This window comes from Balaenoptera borealis, assembly GCF_965194805.1.
Source record: "Balaenoptera borealis genome assembly, chromosome: 15".
Taxonomy (NCBI): domain Eukaryota; kingdom Metazoa; phylum Chordata; class Mammalia; order Artiodactyla; family Balaenopteridae; genus Balaenoptera; species Balaenoptera borealis.
This window is the reverse complement of record NC_138871.1, coordinates 19,827,010-19,847,674: the sequence shown is the minus strand read 5'-3', so window position 1 is coordinate 19,847,674 and position 20,665 is coordinate 19,827,010. Positions and strand designations below refer to the sequence as shown.

The 20,665-nt window shown below is 40.7% G+C and overlaps 2 protein-coding genes across 4 annotated transcripts in view; both read left to right on the top strand.

Annotated features, from left to right (window-relative positions):
- LOC309611507 (lithostathine) overlaps positions 1-8,083 on the top strand; it is a 1,064,255-nt gene extending 1,056,172 nt beyond the window's left edge. Inside the window, exon 6 of the mRNA XM_082356068.1 lies at positions 7,804-8,083. The gene's annotated coding sequence lies outside the window, so the exon portion shown is untranslated. The remainder of the gene's footprint in view (positions 1-7,803) is intronic.
- Positions 1-20,665, top strand: part of CTNNA2 (catenin alpha 2) — a 1,192,234-nt gene that overhangs the window by 585,795 nt on the left and 585,774 nt on the right. The window lies entirely within an intron of this gene.

Sequence of the window (20,665 nt, the reverse complement as noted above, 5' to 3'; positions counted from 1 at the left end):
GGAAGGTAGATTGAGAGATGGTTAGAAGATGGGCTAGGGCTTCCCTGGTGGTGCAGTGGTTGAGAGTCCACCTGCCAATGCAGGGGACACGGGTTCGAGCCCTGGTCTGGGAAGATCCCACATGCCGCGGAGCAACTAGGCCCGTGAGCCACAACTACTGAGCCTGCGCGTCTGGAGCCGGTGCTCCGCAACAACAGAGGCCGCAATAGTGAGAGGCCCACGCACCGCGATGAAGAGTGGCCCCCGCTTGCTGCAACTAGAGAAAGCCCTCGCACAGAAACGAAGACCCAACACACACAAAAATAAATAAATAAAAATAAATTTATTAAAAAAAAAAAAAAGAAGATGGACTAGAAGCATGTCATTAGGGGCTATAGTCTAGGACCTGTGGGGAGATATTCAAGCAGGGGAGAAGCAAGATCTAATCTGTAATTTAAGAAATGAAAACAGAAATTTAAGTGGCAGTATATTTAAAATACATTCAAAATTATAGCATCAAATTTGGTAAATACTTCCTTAGTGTTTTTCTTAATTATCTCATTTTGGGCCAGTTCATGTGTCATTCACAAGGGGAGCAATGGAGAATAGCAGTTAAGAGCATGGGCTTCAGGTCAGAGGGTGCAGCAACTGAACCCTGCCTCTGCCACCCTGAGGAAGTCAAGTAACATCAGTGGTCGTCTGAAAGATGAGACGATCCTACACACTTCATGACGATTTATGAGTTTTCAATAAAATGACATACATATAAAACGTTTAGCATAAAAGCCCTCACAGTGCTCAACAAATAAAATTATCATAAATTTTGATAGAAATAATTAATTTTCCTCACAGGTTTACCTACAGTTCTTATGTTTCATTGCTAATTTAAGACCTCTAGTCCCCTTGGAAATTCCCCCTCGCAGCTCCTTCTGGAAGTTCGGGGCTGTGCCGCACGTGTTCACATCTAGTGCACTTCTGCCAAGTGCCAGGTTCTGCAGCCAGTCCTCCTGGCATCATGGTTTCCTCTCCGTTGGGCAAAGGAGGCTCGCTGGCTTCTGCCGAGGGCACCGTTGTCATCTTAGCCCCCTAAGGCTCCAAATCTGTACCATTGTCTTTGTCAGAAGTTGTCCTGTCCTTAGTGAGTTCCAGAGTTTATTTAATGAAGTTTCTCCTTTTGAATTTTTTTTCCCTTTCCTGCTCTTATACCACCTAGATATCTGTCCATTAGGAGATGGCAGAGAGAACTACACTGCCTTCATAACTGCCATTCTCCTCCAGAGACTTGAATGGGTTTTGGCTTGTGGCCCCAACAGTACATGTCCCAAGAGGCTCCTCCATCACCTGCTACAAGGAATAATTCCTCCCCTGCATGCCTTCCTCTCTCTCCTCCCCAAACAATAAAAGAGTAGAGATTATGAATAAAATACGATTTTTCTTTGCAAGTTGATGCTGCCCATTTGAATTACTATAGTGGTGAACTGAGTATTACCATGGAGGGCATGTGGGGATGGAGGGAACTTGAATCAAGTCTTAAAAATCTGATCGAAAACCTCCATACCATTTGTCTAAAAAGGTGGGACTCTGGCTAATAAAATCTGTCTGTGAACACCAAAAAAAAAAAAAAAAAAGTCATGAAGTCATAAAATATTTATTACAAGGTGAACCTACACTCAATCTCCATACGATCAGGGTTGCCCTCTGTTTCTCTCCCGTTAACTGCTGCGTGTGTTTCTTCTTCTTTTCTTAGCCCACAGGCTGAGTGGGTCTTCCTTCCAGCAGACCAGTAAGTCACAGACATATGTGGCTAATCATTTTCCTCTTGCAGTGTATTTACAGAGTCAGCCCACCACATGTCCTTTGCATTGTGTTCCTCGCGGCCAGGCCCAAATATGCCATCTGCTGAGATACAGGCTCTGGGTATTTAGTGCAGAGAAGCCTGCAACCTGAACAAGAATAAACGGAGCCCCTGGAGGCAGATGTCAGACAGGTTCACAAGTCACAGTGGCTCTGATGAGTATCGACAGTGGACCCAAACCCTTACTAAATAGAAAACTTGATAAAAACTTCTTATAGTAAATCTGACCCTTGATAATTATTTTTCTCAAATAGGTAATGTTATGAGAAATGCCGTTCACAGTTATTCTAGTAGGAAATGTATTTTGTAAAAAACAACAATTAGAAGGTTTGGAAATTTTATGAGACGTCTAAGATCTCATAAGATTGATAGTTATATCTTTAGTCATGAGAACATCTCTATTTTCAGGTCAAATGTGTTGTTCCACAGTTTTTGGATGGAACTCTCAGCAACAGGTCAATCCATAATGGTTAATCTAATTCTGTTGTCTGAATTCTGTTGTACTATGTAATCTTGAGGGGAAAAAATGATCAGGACATTTTCCTATGGTTTCAAAACACATAGATTCAAGCAAATGATTGCAACAGGGATTTCGGTAAATCTCACTCTGCCCAATAGATCGTGTATATTTTAAAATGTGAAAGCTTGCTGTTTATCCTTTAGAAAAGCAAGCAATAATTTTCACTGCAACATGTTACTCCTGCACATTCATCTATAAATTTATACTTTTAGATATTAGCAACACTGCAAGGACATGACAGAATAGATCCAAAACTCAATTTGAAAAACAACAATAAAAACGTAGGGCTGGCTTAGGGAATAAAGCAGTGAAACTGAGTAGACAGCAAGAAAGGGTGCTTTTTCCATGCAGAGGCCGTTGCTCAATCCATGCCATTGTCGCTCCCTGAAGAACCAAGGAAGCTGACCAGAGGGTGTGTACACCTAATGGAGTTGAAGTAAATAGCTGTGGGTTAAATTTTGCCTTTATCCATTTTTCTTTTTTTGTCATTGCTTCCATTTTTTCTGCTTTATTTGTTCCCTGTGTCTTTGGTGTAGTGTGAGGAGTTAATATTTTAGGATTATGCTGATCTAAGATGATTTTTGAAAAATTAACTTTCAGTATTTGCTTTTGCCATGTACTGCATTCAGCTTGTTACCGTGGACTCAGGCAGAAGTTGGGACTTTATAGCCTATCTTTATACTCAAAAGAAAATCATTTGTACCCTCTGGCTTTTCAGATTTAGGCAAGCAGCCTTCTGTCCTTAATTCTAGCCAACACTTCAAGGGCATTTGAAGGTGGATTCTTCCAAGGTGAGACATTCAAAAAGTGGCCTCACGATGTGTGTGTACACATAAGAATGTGGGTGGATAATACTAAGACAACTTATCTTTGAACAGTCCTTTATAGTTTACTGAGTAAATATCCCCATTCTGCAAGAGATGTTATTATTCCCATTTTACAGATGTGGAACACTGAGAAGTAATTTGTTAGATGGTGCAATTAGGGTTCCAGGCCAGTTGTTCTCTCTCCAGACCGAGTATCCGCTCCAGGACATGGATTACATGTCTACCATGCCTCCTCGGCTAGCCTTGTAGTGCTACTTTTCAAATTGTAATCAGTGCAGAGGAATCACCTATGGATCTTGTTAAAATGCAGATTCTGATTCTGACTCAGGTCTAGGATTCTGCACTTCTACCAAATTCCCATCTTTTACTGCCTGAGACTCCACATTTCCCACAAGCTCCCTGGCTCTTGGTCCCCAGCACACATCTAGTAGTGAGGACCTTGGGAGTCTCTGTCGGCCCAGTGGTGGATCATGGACCATTCATCCAACCCCAATGTGGTGGTCAGTGTCCACTTCTTCAATATCATTACCCGCTTCTCCTCAGAAAATATGCATAAGGTAGGAATGTATGTATCGTTGTAATATATGTTAAATCTTGAGATGAATATATCTTAAATTATAAGGGTATCAATAGACAGAAATCATTCTGTTTACAAATATTCATTTTACAAAGTAACTCACAGACTTCAAAAATAAACTTATGGTTACCAAAGGGGAAATGTGAGGGAGAGGGACAAATTAGGAGTTTGGGATTAACATATACACACTACTACATATAAGATAGATAATCAACAAGGACCTACTGTATAGCACAGGGAACTCTACTCAATATTTTGTAATAACCTATATGGGAAAAGAATCTGAAAAAGAATGGATATATGTATATGTACAACTGAATCACTTAGCTGTACACCTGAAACTAGCACGTTATAAATCAACTATACTCCAATATAAAATAAAAATTAAATTAAAAAATATTCATTTTACAAAGTAGTGCAGCAGGGATGTGTTTAGTTAAGTGGACCATGCACCTGGCCAACCATGTTCTGCAGAAGCCTTGCATCCCATGTGACTGAAAACCAGAGGTATAAAGAAAATGAAAAGTGCCTGTTCACACTTTTTTTTTTAACATCTTTATTGGAGTATAATTGCTTTACAATGTTGTGTTAGTTTCTGCTGTATAACAAAGTGAATCAGCTATATGTATGCATATATCCCCATATCTCCTCCCTGTTGTGTCTCCCTCCCACCCTCCCTATCCCACCCCTCTAGGTGGTGACAAAGCACTGAGCTGATCTCCCTGTGCTATGCAACTGCTTCCCACTCGCTATCTATTTTACATTTGGTAGTGTATATATGTCAATGCTACTCTCTCACTTCATCCCAGCTTACCCTTCCCCCTCCCCATGTCCTTAAGTCCATTCTCTACTTCTGCATCTTTATTCCTGTCCTGCCCCTTTTCTTTTTTAGATTCCATGCATATGTGTTAGCATACGGTATTTGTTTTTCTCTTTCTGACTTACTTCACTCTGTATGACAGACTCTAGGTCCATCCACCTCACTACAAATAATTCAATTATGTTTCTTTATATGGCTGAGTAATATTCCATTGTATATATGTGCCACATCTACTTTATCCATTCATCTTTCAATGGACACTTAGGTTGCTTCCATGTCCTGGCTATTGTAAATAGAGCTGCAATGAACATTGTGGTACATGACTATTTTTGAATTATGTTTTTCTCAGGGTATATGCCCAGTAGTGGTATTGCTGGGTCGTATGGTAGTTCTATTTTTAGTTTTTTACAGAACCTCCATACTGTTCTCTATAGTGGCTGTATCAATTTACATTCCCACCAACAGTGCAAGAGGGTTCCCTTTTCTCCACACTCTCTCCAGCATTTATTATTTGTAGCTGTTCACTCTTAACATTGTGTGTTTTTGCTCAATTTATGCAACCAAATTGGGGCTGGATTGGTTCAAAGGGCCTGACCTCCATGGCTCTACCCTAAGTGGTTGGGCCTCAAGCCCTAGTCTCTGGGGAACATTTCACTTCACTGGAATGAAAACAACCCCAGCAGGGTTTGTGTTAGTATTTGCTTTTGTCACAGTTCCGAGAGACCCTAAACCAGAGGTCAAAACTATTTATGAGTGGTTTTGAGAGTAGCTTAAGCTAAGGGAGCTCCAGGTTGCTAGAGAGTGAATTTTTCCTAGAGGAAGTATTTCAGAAACACCATGACTCCTTAAGACTGCAGCCATGCTGAGCTTTGCCTGCTGCGCGGTAATGCCTTTGGCATTACTTCTTGGCGGGGAGGAACCCGGGGTGAGGAAGTTAATTGCAGAAGAGGAGTGTTAGGTGAGGAACGGGAGTAAGATGGATGTTGTGGTTTCTGGCAGGCAGCTGAGTCTGTGGCTGGCCTGCTGTTAGTCCCATATCTGTATCCTTTAGAGGCAAAGACCAGTGGGCAGGTGTGTAATTAACATCACAAGGAGCTGTTGAGACCAGGGACCATGCTGCCCTTGGAAATGAGGTAAGGAACTTTCCCAGAATGAGAGACCTCAGGCTCCGTTCCCTGGTCCTCTGTTGCCAGGAATGGGGTATGCTATGGAAAAAAGAGATTACCTTATCTGGCAATAAGTGGCTATTACTAACACGCCACGTGACATGGATGGAGAGGGTTAAATCTGTCCCCCAGATGGTGCATCTGAAGTATCTCAGCTTTTAGTTTCCATCTTCATGGAGAATGGGGTGGTAAAGTGGTGCTATTTTTACAATATCTGAAGTTAAATAAAACTTTACTTGTATATCATAATTTATGAACCTGATTTTAGGTACTTTTGACATTCATACCACATTTTTAACAGTTTAACTTCTCTCCATACAGTAATGAGTTTTTTGTGTGCTGGGAGCATATGCACTAAGCTGTCAGCTAATAACCCCTGCCTCTCTCCCATGCTTGTAACTAGTTGTGAACTGCTAGTGAGGAAGCCAAATCTTGACCAAAACCAAGTTTTACTGGATCCACCGAATTTTTAACTCTTTTTTAAAAAATTTCAGTTGCTAAAATTTAAAAATTGAGCACTTTCCTGTGAAAAGCCAGATTTCCAATGGCTCTTGAGATGAAAGACTTGTCATGATGGGGTCTGAGTGGCAGCATGACTGCCAGGGACAGGGACTCAGGAGCAGCACGCTGCTTTAGGCTGGGATGCATCTCCAGTTTGCTGCAGACCCCACCACTCATAGGGCCAGTCCTCTTCTCTCTCTGGTGTTCTCCGCCTGGTGCCTACATTTGAGTTTGCAACCTCCATGCAGAACAGCCTTTGCAAAAGTTTGAACCCAGGTGAGTATACCCAGGTGAAGTTCAATGTAGCTGATGACTTTCAAGGGAGCTGAGGGTCCCCAAAACTGGTCCAAAATCAGGTATACCTGCAAAACCATTTTGCTAGCTTCTGATCTCAACCATCTAAGCCAGAGACCTACAGGTGTGAGTTCTCTGGAAAGAAGAGTTTAGTAAGAGAGGTTAGGATTAGCTCTGTGCGGCTGCAAATCCAAAATAATAGTGCTTTAAACAACAGAGCAACACATTTTTGACTATCATAAACAGAGAAAGGCATGCCTTCATCTTCAAAGGAAACCTTGAAGCAGTTGCATGCAGCATTTCTGCCTACATCCCACTGACCAGAACTGAGTCACATGGTGATATCTAGCAGTAAGGAAGGCTGGAAAAAGAGTCTTTATTCTGGGTGACGTTGTTCCCAGCAAAGGATCAGCAGGGAGAGAAAAATCTCTGTAAGGACTATATGGTTCTAAAATTTCCCAGAGAATTCCACATGGTGGACATGATGTAAATATTAAAAGAGAAAGGGAGGGAAATCATCAAACCTCACTGGCCCCTTCGATTCAACTCCTGATTATCCACACACCGGTGAAATTGCTATGAACTCTATGTACGTCCCACACTCCTTTTATATACTACCCTCATGCTTTATTCATGTGCATTTTGCTTTACTTTACCACCCATGGTAAACCAACCAAGTGTTTAAATCCTGTGCAAGGTACTATGGGAGAATCAAGAGAGAGCGTGGCCCCTTCCCACATGAAAAGCAAGCCTGATGCTAGATTTCACCACGTCTCATGAGATCTATCTTAACCTAAGTAGTGAGTTCCATCTTGGCTCTGTTGGAGGAAACACAGTGCTGTCAGTGCAATCCCACTCTAGGAATAGGTGGATCTCATTCATTTTAGAAAATAAATTCTTTCACCAAAGTATAAATGTAAGGCCCCATTCTGTGTGAAACAGTTTACAAAAGTTGAATTTACATAAAGCTTTTTAAACTTTAAACTTTTTGAACTTTTACTGTAAAAAAATAAGTCGATATGATAAAAAGAAGCCTACTAATGACTTCTGTTTAGAAAAACTGAAACATAGCTCTGGAGATTCAAGATTACATCTTTCCTCCCAATAGTTACTTTATTCAAACTATTGCAGATGCACCTGATTGATCAATTGCTTCCCTACTGGGGACAGCGGATGAAATCTTTATTTTGTTGTTGAATAAAAGTATCATGTAATTTGCCCTGAATTAACTTTCTGAAACATACCGTTAAGATGTACTGGGTAGAGCTTCCCTGGTGGTGCAGTGGTTGAGAATCTGCCTGCTAATGCAGGGGACACGGGTTCGAGCCCTGGTCTGGGAGGATCCCACATGCCGCGGAGCAACTAGGCCCGTGAGCCACAACTACTGAGCCTGCGCGTCTGGAGCCTGTGCTCCGCAACAAGAGAGGCCGCAATAGTGAAGAGGCCCGCGCACCGTGATGAAGAGTGGCCCCCACTTGTCGCAACTAGAGGAAGCCCTCGCACAGAAACGAAGACCCAACACAGCCAAAAATTAATATTAAATAAATAAATAATGCAACCAACCATTAAAAAAAAAAAAAAAAAAGATGTACTGGGTATACTTTTGGTTCTTTGAAAAACAAGAAAGACATTTTAAAGGCCGAAATGCTAATTAAAAGAGAAAGTCTCTCAGCTTCTGAGGAGCAGATACTTGAGGGTGGCCTTGGATCTCCAGATGATCCAGGCTTTGATGGTGATAATGAGAACATCCCCAACTGGCCTCCGTGCCCTGTGCGTCCATCCCTCCTTTTAACTTTGAGCTCACGTTCCAAAGCTACCCTGTGATATCTGAATTAGGGAACACGGAAGAGTTTAAGGAGCAAATGATGCAGCCCATGTTCTAGGTGCTGCGCTTGTCTCTTTATCACTTCACTCTTTATCAGCATCTCCTCACACGCAGACACAGGACAGGACCAAGGCTTGGAACCAGACTACAGCTCTCAGGAAAATTACATTTTTGACAACAAACTATGGGGATTTATTTTACATGTTTAGGAGAGGCTAGGATACTTTCATGCTGTGAGCCCCAAAATGGGAAAATGTGATCAGAGGATGACCTTTCTATAAGAGCTGATACCATTTTTGGTTTTAAAGAAACAAGAGAAAACAACAGCAATGCCTTTCATACTAAAGATGTGAAAAAAACCATCTAGGAAAAAAAAAAAAAAACAACAACAACTAAATAAAACAACCCACAGTCATTTCCAGACAGATATTTATTCATCAATTTATAAAAAAGAAAACTGATTAAGTATGTGCAGTGAGTGGTCTCTAGAAGCAGTAGTTTAATTTCCTTCCTGCTTCCCAGCATCTGTAAGGGTAATCTTGTCATTCTCAACATCTGCTCTGCGGCTTCTCTTGAGAGCTGTAATAGAATATTGGGTCTTCTTGTCATTCTGTGAAATAAGTTATTTTGAAGGAAGGAGATTAAGGGCACTCTATATAAAATGTTGTAATACCAGAATTGTTCTTTTTAAGTTTCAGTTTTTAAATCCCAAACAGTATCCTAATTCCCAATTTACAGGAGAGAAAACTGAGGGTCGGAAGGTGTTGGTGGCTGTCTCAAGGTCACATGGAAGATGGTGAGGAGGCAGAACTCCTAATTTCTGATTCAGGTCTTTCCACTGTCCCAGGTGAACAATTCTGCTATATTGTTTTGATATTTCCAGGGATTCTGAGAGTCAAGTGGGAAAGAGAAACATTACAAATTATTTTTGTTCTGAAGGAGTCCATATGACTGCGAACTCAGCAAGATGTGCTTCTTCCAGGAGTAGAAGCAATCTTACCTTTTAACTACATGCTAATGACCATCCAGCTGTTTTGTAAGGGAATTAGGTCCATGGGAACTCTTTGGTTAGAAGATGTTATTTTAAGTGCCGTAGAACCTTAGATTATGACTAGAAATGGAGTTCTTCCAACTCAAACCCTCATTTCACAAATGAAACCACGACCACAGAGGCACAATCACCTGTCCCCAGCCCCATTGCCAAGCACTACACAAGTCTTATTCTGGGGTGTCTCTTTATGCTTCATCAGCCATTTCCCTGTTTAAAGGAATATGGATAGGTCTGTCAACCAAGAAATGCATCTCAAGCAGGTTTTTTGACCTTCCCACCTTATATAATACCTGGAAAGGATTTTTATTTAACAGCTAAACACCTTTCTAATCAGCCTAACCCACGTAACAGACTTCATCTTTGTCTTGCTTTTCCCCTGTTTGCTCTTTTCTTTAAAGCACCTCTAAAGTATCACAACAGTATTTTTAAAGTATCTGCCAAGAAGCATCATGATACAGTGTTTGTGCAAAGCTACAATGCAGGCTCTTGCATTTAGGAATGCAGCCCTGTTAGTCCAGCTCTTTCCACCCAAGCAGGGCTCATTGGTCTGTATTTAACAGACCAATGGCATCCTGTATTTTGTGGCATATAAGCCACTTGCCTTTGCCAGGTTCCCCTGCCGCAAACTGCAGCAAAGTCCCTCCTGCAGGGCAGAGTCTGTGAATGCACCTGCCTTACCTGGCATGACGGGTGAAAAGTGGTACTTAAAACATCCTGGACTTAGGAACAGTGTCTGGCACCTGTTGCCCAACATGTATTTTTGAATGAATACCTGAACATTGCAGCCTCCCTTTTGCAGGGCTTTGAATCTCTGAATTTGAGTCAACAGCATCTGAGCCTCCCTGACTAAGCCCTTAGTATTTTGCTTCCTTTACAAGTGCCAGGGTGACAGGAGTCTCCTGGATTCTCTCAGCATGTCAAGGAATATTTTAGTTGCTTGGATACCAGCAAGCTGTTAGGATGGTGGTCTGTATCACTGATGCCATAATGATTCCAAGAGATGGAGAGCCATTTCTACCCATCAGCATATGAGCCTCTCTTTAAATAAACTTCCTAGAATCAAGACAATTGCTGTACCCACACAAATGACTTCTTGTCACCATGGCGACACACTTGCTCTCTTGCCAGCCCCACCCTGTTCCCAATCAGCACAGAAGCACTGACAATAAGGCGTGACACACTTAAACGATGGGGATTTCTTGCTTTAAGGCCGAGATCTTTATGAATTCATAACCATAGTGGCCAGAACTGTGTGTTGCTGTTTCACTGACCCTGCCTGGCATTCAGAAAAATAATTTCCCACCATGATTTATTTCGACTACCTCTTCTCAGCTCAGCTGTTCCCTTTCCCAAAGTCAATTAGCCAATCAATTGATCAATTGGGGGAAGAAAGTAAACTATTTGGATACTAAACCAGAAATTGCTGTTCTGTCTTTCTAGATGGGGATTTCTCAATCTTGGCCAGTCCACTTGGAGTGGGGCATGAGCAAGGAAGCACCATGCCCAGGCATAGGTGCCATTCCCCTCTACCTACAGTTGGAGTGCATCGTATATTTGCTATTGGTTGATGGCCTCTTGTCTGGGACTCCACAGGCCCCCCTCTACAACCTCAGTGAACTCAGTTATATTCCTACAAGGACCACCCTTGTCTACCCTGGGAAGAGAGGTTCCGTGCATTGGGCCGGGCTCTCACTATAGTTGGATAAAGGCAGGCACAGCTGGAGAGGTCCCTACACATTATAGCCATGTCAAAGGATCTGGCAGTAACTGTGCCACCTCTAGGTCTCCCAACCTGGCACTGAGAGAGAATGCCGTGCCCCTGAGTAGAAGCAGCCACCCTCATTAAACTGATGCAACCAGAGCAAAGCATTCAATATCTCCTATTTCTTACAAGATCAGCTCCCAGCCCCATGACCTGACTCCCCCCATGCCCACCTCTTCCACTCATCTCATCACTGTCTGCTTATGGTCCTCTGCCCTACTCTGAGGAGTTGTATTTTTGTTTTCTTAATTTTCTCTTTTTTCGTGCCTCTGGGCTTTTGTTCCCACTGTCTCACTGACCTGGAATGATCTCCCCTCTTTCCTTTCTATTCATCCTCCAAACACACCCTAAATGTCCAACAACAGGACAAGGGATAAATGAATATATTGTAAATGTTGTATTTTGACACCCATTCTCCCCCTCCAGGGCCAAGGCACTCATCCCCCATCTGTCAGGAGTGTTGGCTATGCACGGTGCACAGCTGAGTCCCTCTGCCAGGAAAGCCGTGCGTTGAAGGAAGCTGCCTTACCCAAGGTTTTATCAGCTGACTTCCGATGACCAGTTCATGCAAAGATACAGAGGCTCAGCCCCTTTGCCTCTGTCAGCTGAAAAATGCACAATGTGAGAGTTGTGAGTTAAGTAGCAATATTATTTGGGGCAAAATGAGGAGTATAGCTCAGGAGACAGCATCTCAGAAAGCTCTGAGGAACTTCTCCAAAGAGGTAGGGGGAAGGTCAGTACTGTATATAAGTATAATGAAGGGGGATACATGCAGTGAGGCACACATTTTGGCAGAAGGTTGCTGCTTGTCACGAGGAGCAGATGTCTCCTTTAATGATTTTAGTGATTTTCTAGATATGAGAAGATACAAGAATTTGGACTTATAAAATCTCCTGAAAATATTTAACTATCTGAAGATCTGTTCTGCCAGTTTTTCCCAGAGCACAGCATGCCTCATTCCTGATCTCCACCCTGAACTCTTTTCAGGGTGTGTTGAAGGTCAGCGACTGCAGTGGCTAGCGACTTCATCCTTGTAGAGGCAGATGGCAAGTGCCAATTTTCACTTGGCACTTCTGTTTGGGACAACTCTGTAGGGCCATTCCAGCTAAACTCCCCATGGGATGGACTGAGGCCTTCATTGCAGCTGCATCACTTTCTAAGCTCTCTCTCTACCTGGTCCTGCTTCCCTCACGCCCTTGTAGGCAGTCTTCTGAAAGTCCTCCCTAGTGAAGCTCCAGCATGCATACCTCTATCTCAGAGTCTGTTTTCCAGGTAACCCTAAGACCTGGCAAATCTAGGGTGAAATCATACCTAGTCATGAAAAACTTAAATTCTGTATTAAAGAATATTTAATGACATAGGAAACTGCTCAAGTTAATGAAGTAAATATGAAAACAAGAGGCAAAACTGTGCATGCAATTTGCTCCTTATTATGTAAGCACCTACATGAAGAAAGGAGAAAGAGAATGAGAGCAAAAAGAAAAATATTCTCAGGAGGAGTTACTCCTAAAATAGAATTAAAATAGTGTCGACCTCTGGAATTTTGTTTCGGTTTTCCTTGTTTTAAATATTCTACAATGAGAAAGCAATCATTAGAAAACCTAAGTCATTTAATAGTAAAATGAAGTACTATTACTAAGCAAATCCCCAGAATGCAAAACAGAAAAACAGAAGTTGACTTAGTCTTTGAGGATAAATGAAAAACTTCAGCTTCCAGGATCCCTCTCTGTGCTGCAATGTCCCTCATCCCTATTCCCTCAGAAATCGGTGGAATTGATTACTTCCTTTTTTTAGGAGAAGCCAATTCTCTCTACCTAATGACCACTTCCTTTTTTGTGCAAATCTGTCTCCCCCTATATATTCGTCTGTCATTACCCTTCACCACATGGTATTGCAAATATTTAAATTTATCTCTTGTATTATAGCGAGGGTTCCACGAGAGCAGAAGATCATGTCCCCCTGCCTAGGACATGGCCTCTGCACGGTGAACACTCAATACATTTTACTGAATGAACAAATGAATAAATGAAATTGTATCTGAAGTGGAGATTTGAAGAATCAAGCATTTAAGTGGCATGGGGACAAACTACTGAAAGTGAGAGAAAGGATGTAGAAAGAAGCATTGAAAGCCTAATTAATGTTTTTGATTGTGTCAGTATAGAAGACTATGAAATAGGAGGCCCTCCCCCAGCCTGTGTTTCCTTGCTCCATGCTTTATAAAGAAGCTGACATTGCCACTGTGGCTTTGAGGCTTTCAAGATAAGCATCAGTTTGATTTCAGAAGGAAAATGAGAAATGCCATTCAGGGATAAATGTTTTGTTCAACTTTACAATGATCATTTTTTCCCTAATCATTCAATATAAAAAGTGCTAGTGTTCTTACTGAAGAACTTTTGCATTTCTCCAGGTTAAATTTTGGAAAGTTCCATTTGAAACTTTCTGACAGTACCTTGTTTTCTGCCCTTTCACTCTCTTCCTACAGTTACTAAAAAGTCCTGTCTTTTTTTTTCTTAATTGATGTAAAATTCACTTACATAAAATTCAGGACTTTAACCATTTTAAGTGTACAATTCAGTATTGCCTTTTTATCCTGAGTTTAGCTTCTCTCCTCAAGTAACAATTAGCCAGTCTTTACAAAGATATTAACTGGTTTTACTGAGCTGCCATTGCAATAATACTCCTGGGTAAAACATTTACATTTAAATAAGGGTATTGATACCTTAACTCAAAGAACTAACTCCATTCTTCCTTGACTGTCACTTACAAGATATGGATTAAATTTCTTAGTGATACACATGAAGATCTTCTTAGACTGGACCCTGCTCATTCTTCTCCCCTTCTGCACTGTGAGCCCAGGCATGCTCAAATATTTGTACTTCCTCAAGTGAGCAACGTTCTTTCATGCTTTTGTGTGTATTTCTTTTTCCTCTTTGTCAGATGCTTACGTTTCTTTTCCTTGAGATGACGTCCAGACATTAAGATGCCTGTGAAACCTCTCTTCTCCCCAGGCAGAGTAAGGAGGTGGCACTGTCCCCATTCATATCCTCTCTCTCTCTCCTTCTCTCTCTCTCTCTCTCCTTCTCTCTCTGTCTCTCTCTCCCTCTCTCCTATTCTCTAGACAACTTTACATGCCCCCAGTTAAACCTTTTCCATATTGGATTGTAACTTTCAATTCTGTTGCTGTTTCCTAATGAGACTGTAAATACTTTCAGCATAGGGATTGTTTACATCTCCACTGTTCAATGATCTTGAAATATAGTAGATGCTCAAAAGCAGTTACTAAATGCAGAAAAAAAGACTAACACTAATTAAGAATCTCTGGCAGACTGGTAAAGAACTATTCTGGTGGAATGTGCTTTTGGTCACCCTTCACACAGATATCTTCTCTAGTTAGGGCTATAGCTGTTGAACAGTATTTGTCTTGAAGTCATCATAGGAGTAGGAAGCCAGATGCTTATACCTCTGGAAATTTCTGACACTCATTAGAGAAAGATGCAAACTATTAATTAGATACATATCGTGACAATATGTCTTACAGCATGGATAAACCATTGATAAACATTAATCCAGTCTGTTTTAGTCTTGTTTCTCTTGAGGTTCATCACAAAATTTATATTTGTAACACTTGCTGTTTTCATCCCTGGATAATAGACTATTTAGCATTTTATCATTTACAAAGTATAGGAATTCACACTCTACCCACTCCTAGTTATTGGATATGGATCTCTTCTGAGGGCTCTCCAGAGATCATTCTGTAGTCTAGGCTACACTACCAAGGCTGTAGGCTATCAAACCTGTAAACTGCAAATAAAATAGAGAGGTATTAGGATTATTGAAACAGAAAACAGTAATGAAATGTGTGGGGCTGGGGGAGGGATGGGGAGAGAGAAAGAGGAGGGAGGGAAAGGAAAAAGGGAAAAAAACAACAAAACTATAATTTTCTTTTCTTTTTTTCTTTCTTTGGCATGTGGCTTGTAGGATCTTAGTTCCTCAACCAGGGATCGAACCTGGGTCCCGGCAGTGAAAGGGCTGAGTCCTAACCACTGGACCACCAGGGAATTCCCTATAATTTTCTTGATATGCACATCCTCCTTGTGTCAGTCCTCCAAGAAGAGCATCCTCATCTAAGCTGACATGTGCTCAGTGTTCCCTGCAATAAAATATGAGGGCTGGGTTATCAAATATCCATGTGCATCACAATCATCTGGGGACTTGTTTAAAATGATGGATTCTTGAAATGAAATCATTACCTCAAAGAGCTATCTGTACTTCCATGTTCATTGCAGCATTATTCACAATAGCCAAGATGTGGAAACAAATTAAGTGTTCAACTAGGGAAGAATAGATATAGAAAATGAGATACATACACAAAATGGAATATTATTCAGCCTTTAAAAAGAAGAAAATTCTGTCATTTGTGACAACATGGATGAATTTGGAGAGCATTATGCTAAGTGAAATAAGCCAGACAAAGATGAATGAATACTGCATCATATCGCTTTATGTGTGGAATAAAAAAAAAAAAAAAAGTGTCAAACTCAGAAATAGAGAGTAGATTTGTGGTTGCCAGGGGCTGGGGGCAGTGGGAGAAATAGGGAGAAGTTGGTAAGTTGGTAAATGGATATAAGCTTTCAGTTGTATCACAGCAAAATAAAATAAATAAAATAAAGAAATAAAATAATAAATAAAACAAACTAAAAAATAATGAAATCAAAGCAAAGCAAAATAAAATAAAGCAAAATGATGGATTCCTAGCCATCATTTCACTTTCTCTGGGACGTTACTTAGTTTTTCTGAAGTTGATCCTAGGAAGCTGATTTTTTTAAATAAGGCCAAGATGGTTCTGTTAGAGGTGATCTAGTAATGTACCACACTTTGAGAACCACTACAGAATCATCTCTTAGCCTTACTGTATTAATTAGCATTTTCTGCTAAAACAACAGTCATGTATTAGCTCATTGTTTGTTGCAGATTGGCAGTTTGGTTTGGGCTCAGCTGGATGATTCTTTCACTGGTGTTGTCTGACTCACTCCTAAAGCTCCATTCAGCTGGGGGCTCAGCTGAAGGAGGATGGTCAGATTTGGCCTGTGCACATGACTGGTGTTTGGCAGGCTGTCAGTCAAAGGTGCCTCATTTCTCCTCCCTGTAGTCTTGGCAACAGGCTAGCTTGGACTTCTTCATAAGGTGATCTCGAGATTCCCAACAGCAAGAGAGGGTAAGCCCTAATATGCAAGCACTTTTCAAGCCTCTGCTTATATCACATTTTCAAATGTTTCATTGGCCTCATCTAGTTTTGAGGGAAAAAGAAATAAACTCCACCTCTTGATGATAAACATAGCAAGGTCACATTGCAAGGGATGGGAGGTATTACCAGGGCCATCTTTGCCAACAATCTGCCACACTTACTATCTCAATAAACTGGTATGTCAAGTAATGGTTGATGAAGGAAAGTTTATGAAGGATTTACACTTTTTAAATATAAACTAGTACAAATGCAAGTTTATATTACAAATAAAAACCCTGCCACTGACTTATATCCCCAGATGTTTTTTTTGAGTAATGTATTGGTGGATTTATGTACAGTGTGATGGGAATTGTCATAATTTTGGACAGACCCATGGAAATTTGTAGTCCTTTCTAATGTAATCTGCCATGAATAACTTGGAAGAAAAAAAAAGCACCATAGCTCTAGTTATCTGGGAAAAATTAGGTAAGGGTGACAGATGATGGTCTTTTGTTTCACTGCTTTTGGGTCTTTTATTCACTGAATAATATATAGACTTCTCTAGGTACCAATCTTGGCTCTGCCTTTCTTGAGTTGTTTAACCTTGGGAAAATAAATTAATTTGTCTTTCCATGCCTCATAGTATTGTTGTGATATTTAAATGAAATTGTGTATAAGAGCTCACAAAGCATTAGCTATCATCATCATTATCGTCATTCTAGAAAAAAATGTTGTCAACATACCATAGCTCTCTTTACCCCTAAGGAATGGGCAGTTGCCTATAGAATCTACATTCAGATAACTCCTTGCCTCTTTCAAATCCCCCAAATAACTAGAAGATTGGCCAGATCCTTTTATTCCATGAGGACAGGAGAGAATGACTCTGCCCAAATCTGTTCCTATTCTCTAGCAGGACTCAGTGACTAGTATTCCCACTGTGGTTTAAGGGAAAAGCTACTGTGGTAGCCAGTCTCCAGGATGGTCTCCAATGATCCTTGTCTTATGGTATCCATCCTCTTGTGTAAAACTCCTCCCACATTCAATAGGGCTCATCTGTGTAACCAAAAGAATACCATAGAAATGAAATGTGACTTCTGATGCTAGGTCATAAAAGACGTTGCAGTTTCTACCTTACTGTCTTGGATCAGTCACTGTGGGGAAATCCAGCTGCCATGTGTGAGGCTACTCAAGCAAACCTATGGAGACTTCCATATGTCAGGAACCTGGGGCCTCTTGTCCATAGCGGGTACAAACTTGCCGAGCATCTGAGTGAGCCAACTAGGAAGTAAATATTCCATCTTCCCTCAAGCTTTGAGATGACTGCAGCCCCAATAGACAGCTTGACCATCATGAGGGACCACAAGCTCTCATCTAAGCTGCTCTCCAATTTCTGATCCACACAAACTGTGAGAGAGAATAAATGTCTGCTGTTGCTTCAAGTTTCTCAAGTTGCAGGGTGATTTGTTATGTGAAGGTAGATAACTGATACAGCTGTTTTGATGTGGGGAGAGACAGCACAGATGCACTGGCCAATGGGAAGAGAGAGACAGGAGAGGTGCTCCAGAGGCAGAGGCTGAGGATTACCAAAGAGCAACCTTGCCATGTAGCTTGGGGGCACAGTCCTGGAGGCCATTTTCTGGAAGAGAAGCAGCAGAACTGAGTGTGCCAAGTGCATTGAAGTGCCTAGAGACCCTGCAGGGAACGGCACTGGGTAACCAGGAGGTCGTGCTTTTCCTCCTTATCATCTCTGCCATTAACTAGAGCAGAGCTCTTTGTGGGAAACATGCAAATTGCTTAAAATGGAGTTGAACTCCCTCCATCTCTCTTTAACTGGAAATATAATTGCAACTCCTTGCACATTGCTCTGATTTTTTAAATCCTGTCACGCTTTGTTGGCTCACTGCTTTTCATCTTACTGTTTATTAAAATAACCCTAGTCCTCTTTGATGCTGAAAGCCCAAGAATGTTATTGTTAGCTATTGCCAAATTAAAATTCATTTTTATTTAATATTAAGGTTCTTGACTATTCATTTTTAAGTTTTTTTTTAGCTTTGGAGTTGGGGAGTGGGAGTGGAGAAAGGAGAAAAGTAGGAAACAGTGAATGGCCAGTGGGAACCCTGTCCTGGCCTCAGGAATCTGGCAGTTATTGTCAAAGCATCCCCATGAACATTTTTATATGTTTTTCTATGAAACTTAGTCCTTATACCCTTGACTAGTGTCAGGTAGAATGTACCATGAGCCATGGATGAAGAGCTATGTTATATATTCCTACTAGAGTGATTGATGATTTAGCCACAGGATTGTTTAACCCTTCAGAGTGTTGGGTGAGCTGATCCTAATTTGTTTAATTGATTTTGCAGTGTAATTGAGATGGGTACTCGAGTCTTCCTGACAAGGTAATTTTGCATTTAAGTCTACACTACAAACAGTGGGATGATGTCCAGGCAGAAATACTCCCTGGATGATTTCCAAAAACATCCTATGTAAGGGGATTGTGATTGAGAAATGTATTAGTTTCCTTTAGGCCTGTGACAAATTACCATACACTTGGCTGCTTAAAAGTACAGAAATATATTCTTGCACAGTTCTGAAGTTCAGAAGTACAGAATCATTTTCATGATGCTGACATCAAGGTGTTGGTGGGCTTGCACTCTCACTGAGAGACTATCCTACTTCCATATTTTCCTCACTGGTGTTGTAGTCTAGTTGTTAGTGTGTCACAGAAAGGAGAAATGGCTCTCCTCTTCTTCAAAAAAACTGTAGGACAAAATACATGAGATGGAAAAACTGTAGAAAGGAAGGAGGGAGAGGAGGCAGATAAAGTTTTGCTGAAACACACCACCTCCCCAGTCTGGGCTGTTGCTTGTAGAATCTGGCTCTGTTGAATACCTTCCTTTGAAAGCCTCTCTCAGTTTTGTTTTTTTTTCTTGATATTTTTTTGAATTTTATTTTATTATTTTTTTATATACAGCAGGTTCTTATTAGTTATCTACTTTATACATGTTAGTGTGTGTATGTCAATCCCAATCTCCCAATTCATCCCACCACCACCCCTCCACCCCACTTTACCCCCTTGGTGTCTATACCTTTGTTCTCTACATGTGTGCTACATCTGTGTCTCTACTTCTGCCTTGCAAACTGGTTCATCTGTATCATTTTTCTATATTCCACATATATGGGTTAATATATGATATTTGTTTTTCTTTTTCTGACTTACTTCACTCTGTATGACAGTCTCTAGGTCCATCTATATCTCTACAAAAGACCCAATTTCATTCCTTTTTATGACTGAGTAATATTCCATTGTATATATGTACCACATCTTCTTTATCCATTCATCTGTTGATGGGCATTTAGGTTGCGTCCATAACCGGGCTATTGTAAATAGTGCTGCAATGAACATTGGGGTGCATGTGTCTTTTTTGAATTATGGTTTTCTCTGGGTATATGACCAGTAGTGGGATTGCAGGGTCATATGGTAATTCTATTTTTAGTTTTTTAAGGAACCTCCATAGTTTTCTCCATAGTGGCTCTATCAATTTACATTCCCACCAACAATGCAAGAGGGTTCTCTTTTCTCCACAGCCTCTCAAGCATTTGTTGTTTGTAGACTTTCTGATGATGCCCATACTAACCAGTGTGAGGTGATAGCTCATTGTAGTTTTGATTTGCATTACTCTAATAATTAGTGATGTTGAGCAGCTTTTCATGTGCCTCTTGGTCATCTGTATGTCTTCTTTGGAGAGATGTATATTTAGGTCTTCTGCCCATTTTTTGATTGGGTTGTTTATTTTTATTTTTTTGATATTGAGCTGCATGAGCTGTTTATATATTTTGAAGATTAATCCTTTGTCCATTGATTCGTTTGCAAATATTTTCTCCCATTCTGAGGGTTGCCTTTTCATCTTGTTCATAGTTTCCTTTGCTGTGCAAAAGCTTTTGAGTTTCATTAGGTCCCATATGTTTATTTGTGTTTTTATTTCCATTACTCTAGGAGGTGGGTCAAAAAAGATCTTGCTGTGATTTATGTCTAAGAGTGTTCTTCCTATGTTTTCCTCTAAGAGTTTTACAGTGTCCAGCCTTACATGTAGGTATTTAATCCATTTTGAGTTTATTTTTGTGTATGGTGTTAGGGAGTGTTCTAATTTCATTCTTTTACATGTAGTTGTTCAGTTTTCCCAGCACCACTTATTGAAGAGACAGTTTTTTCTCCATTGTATATCCTTGCCTCTTTTGTCATACATTAGTTGACCATAGGTGTGTG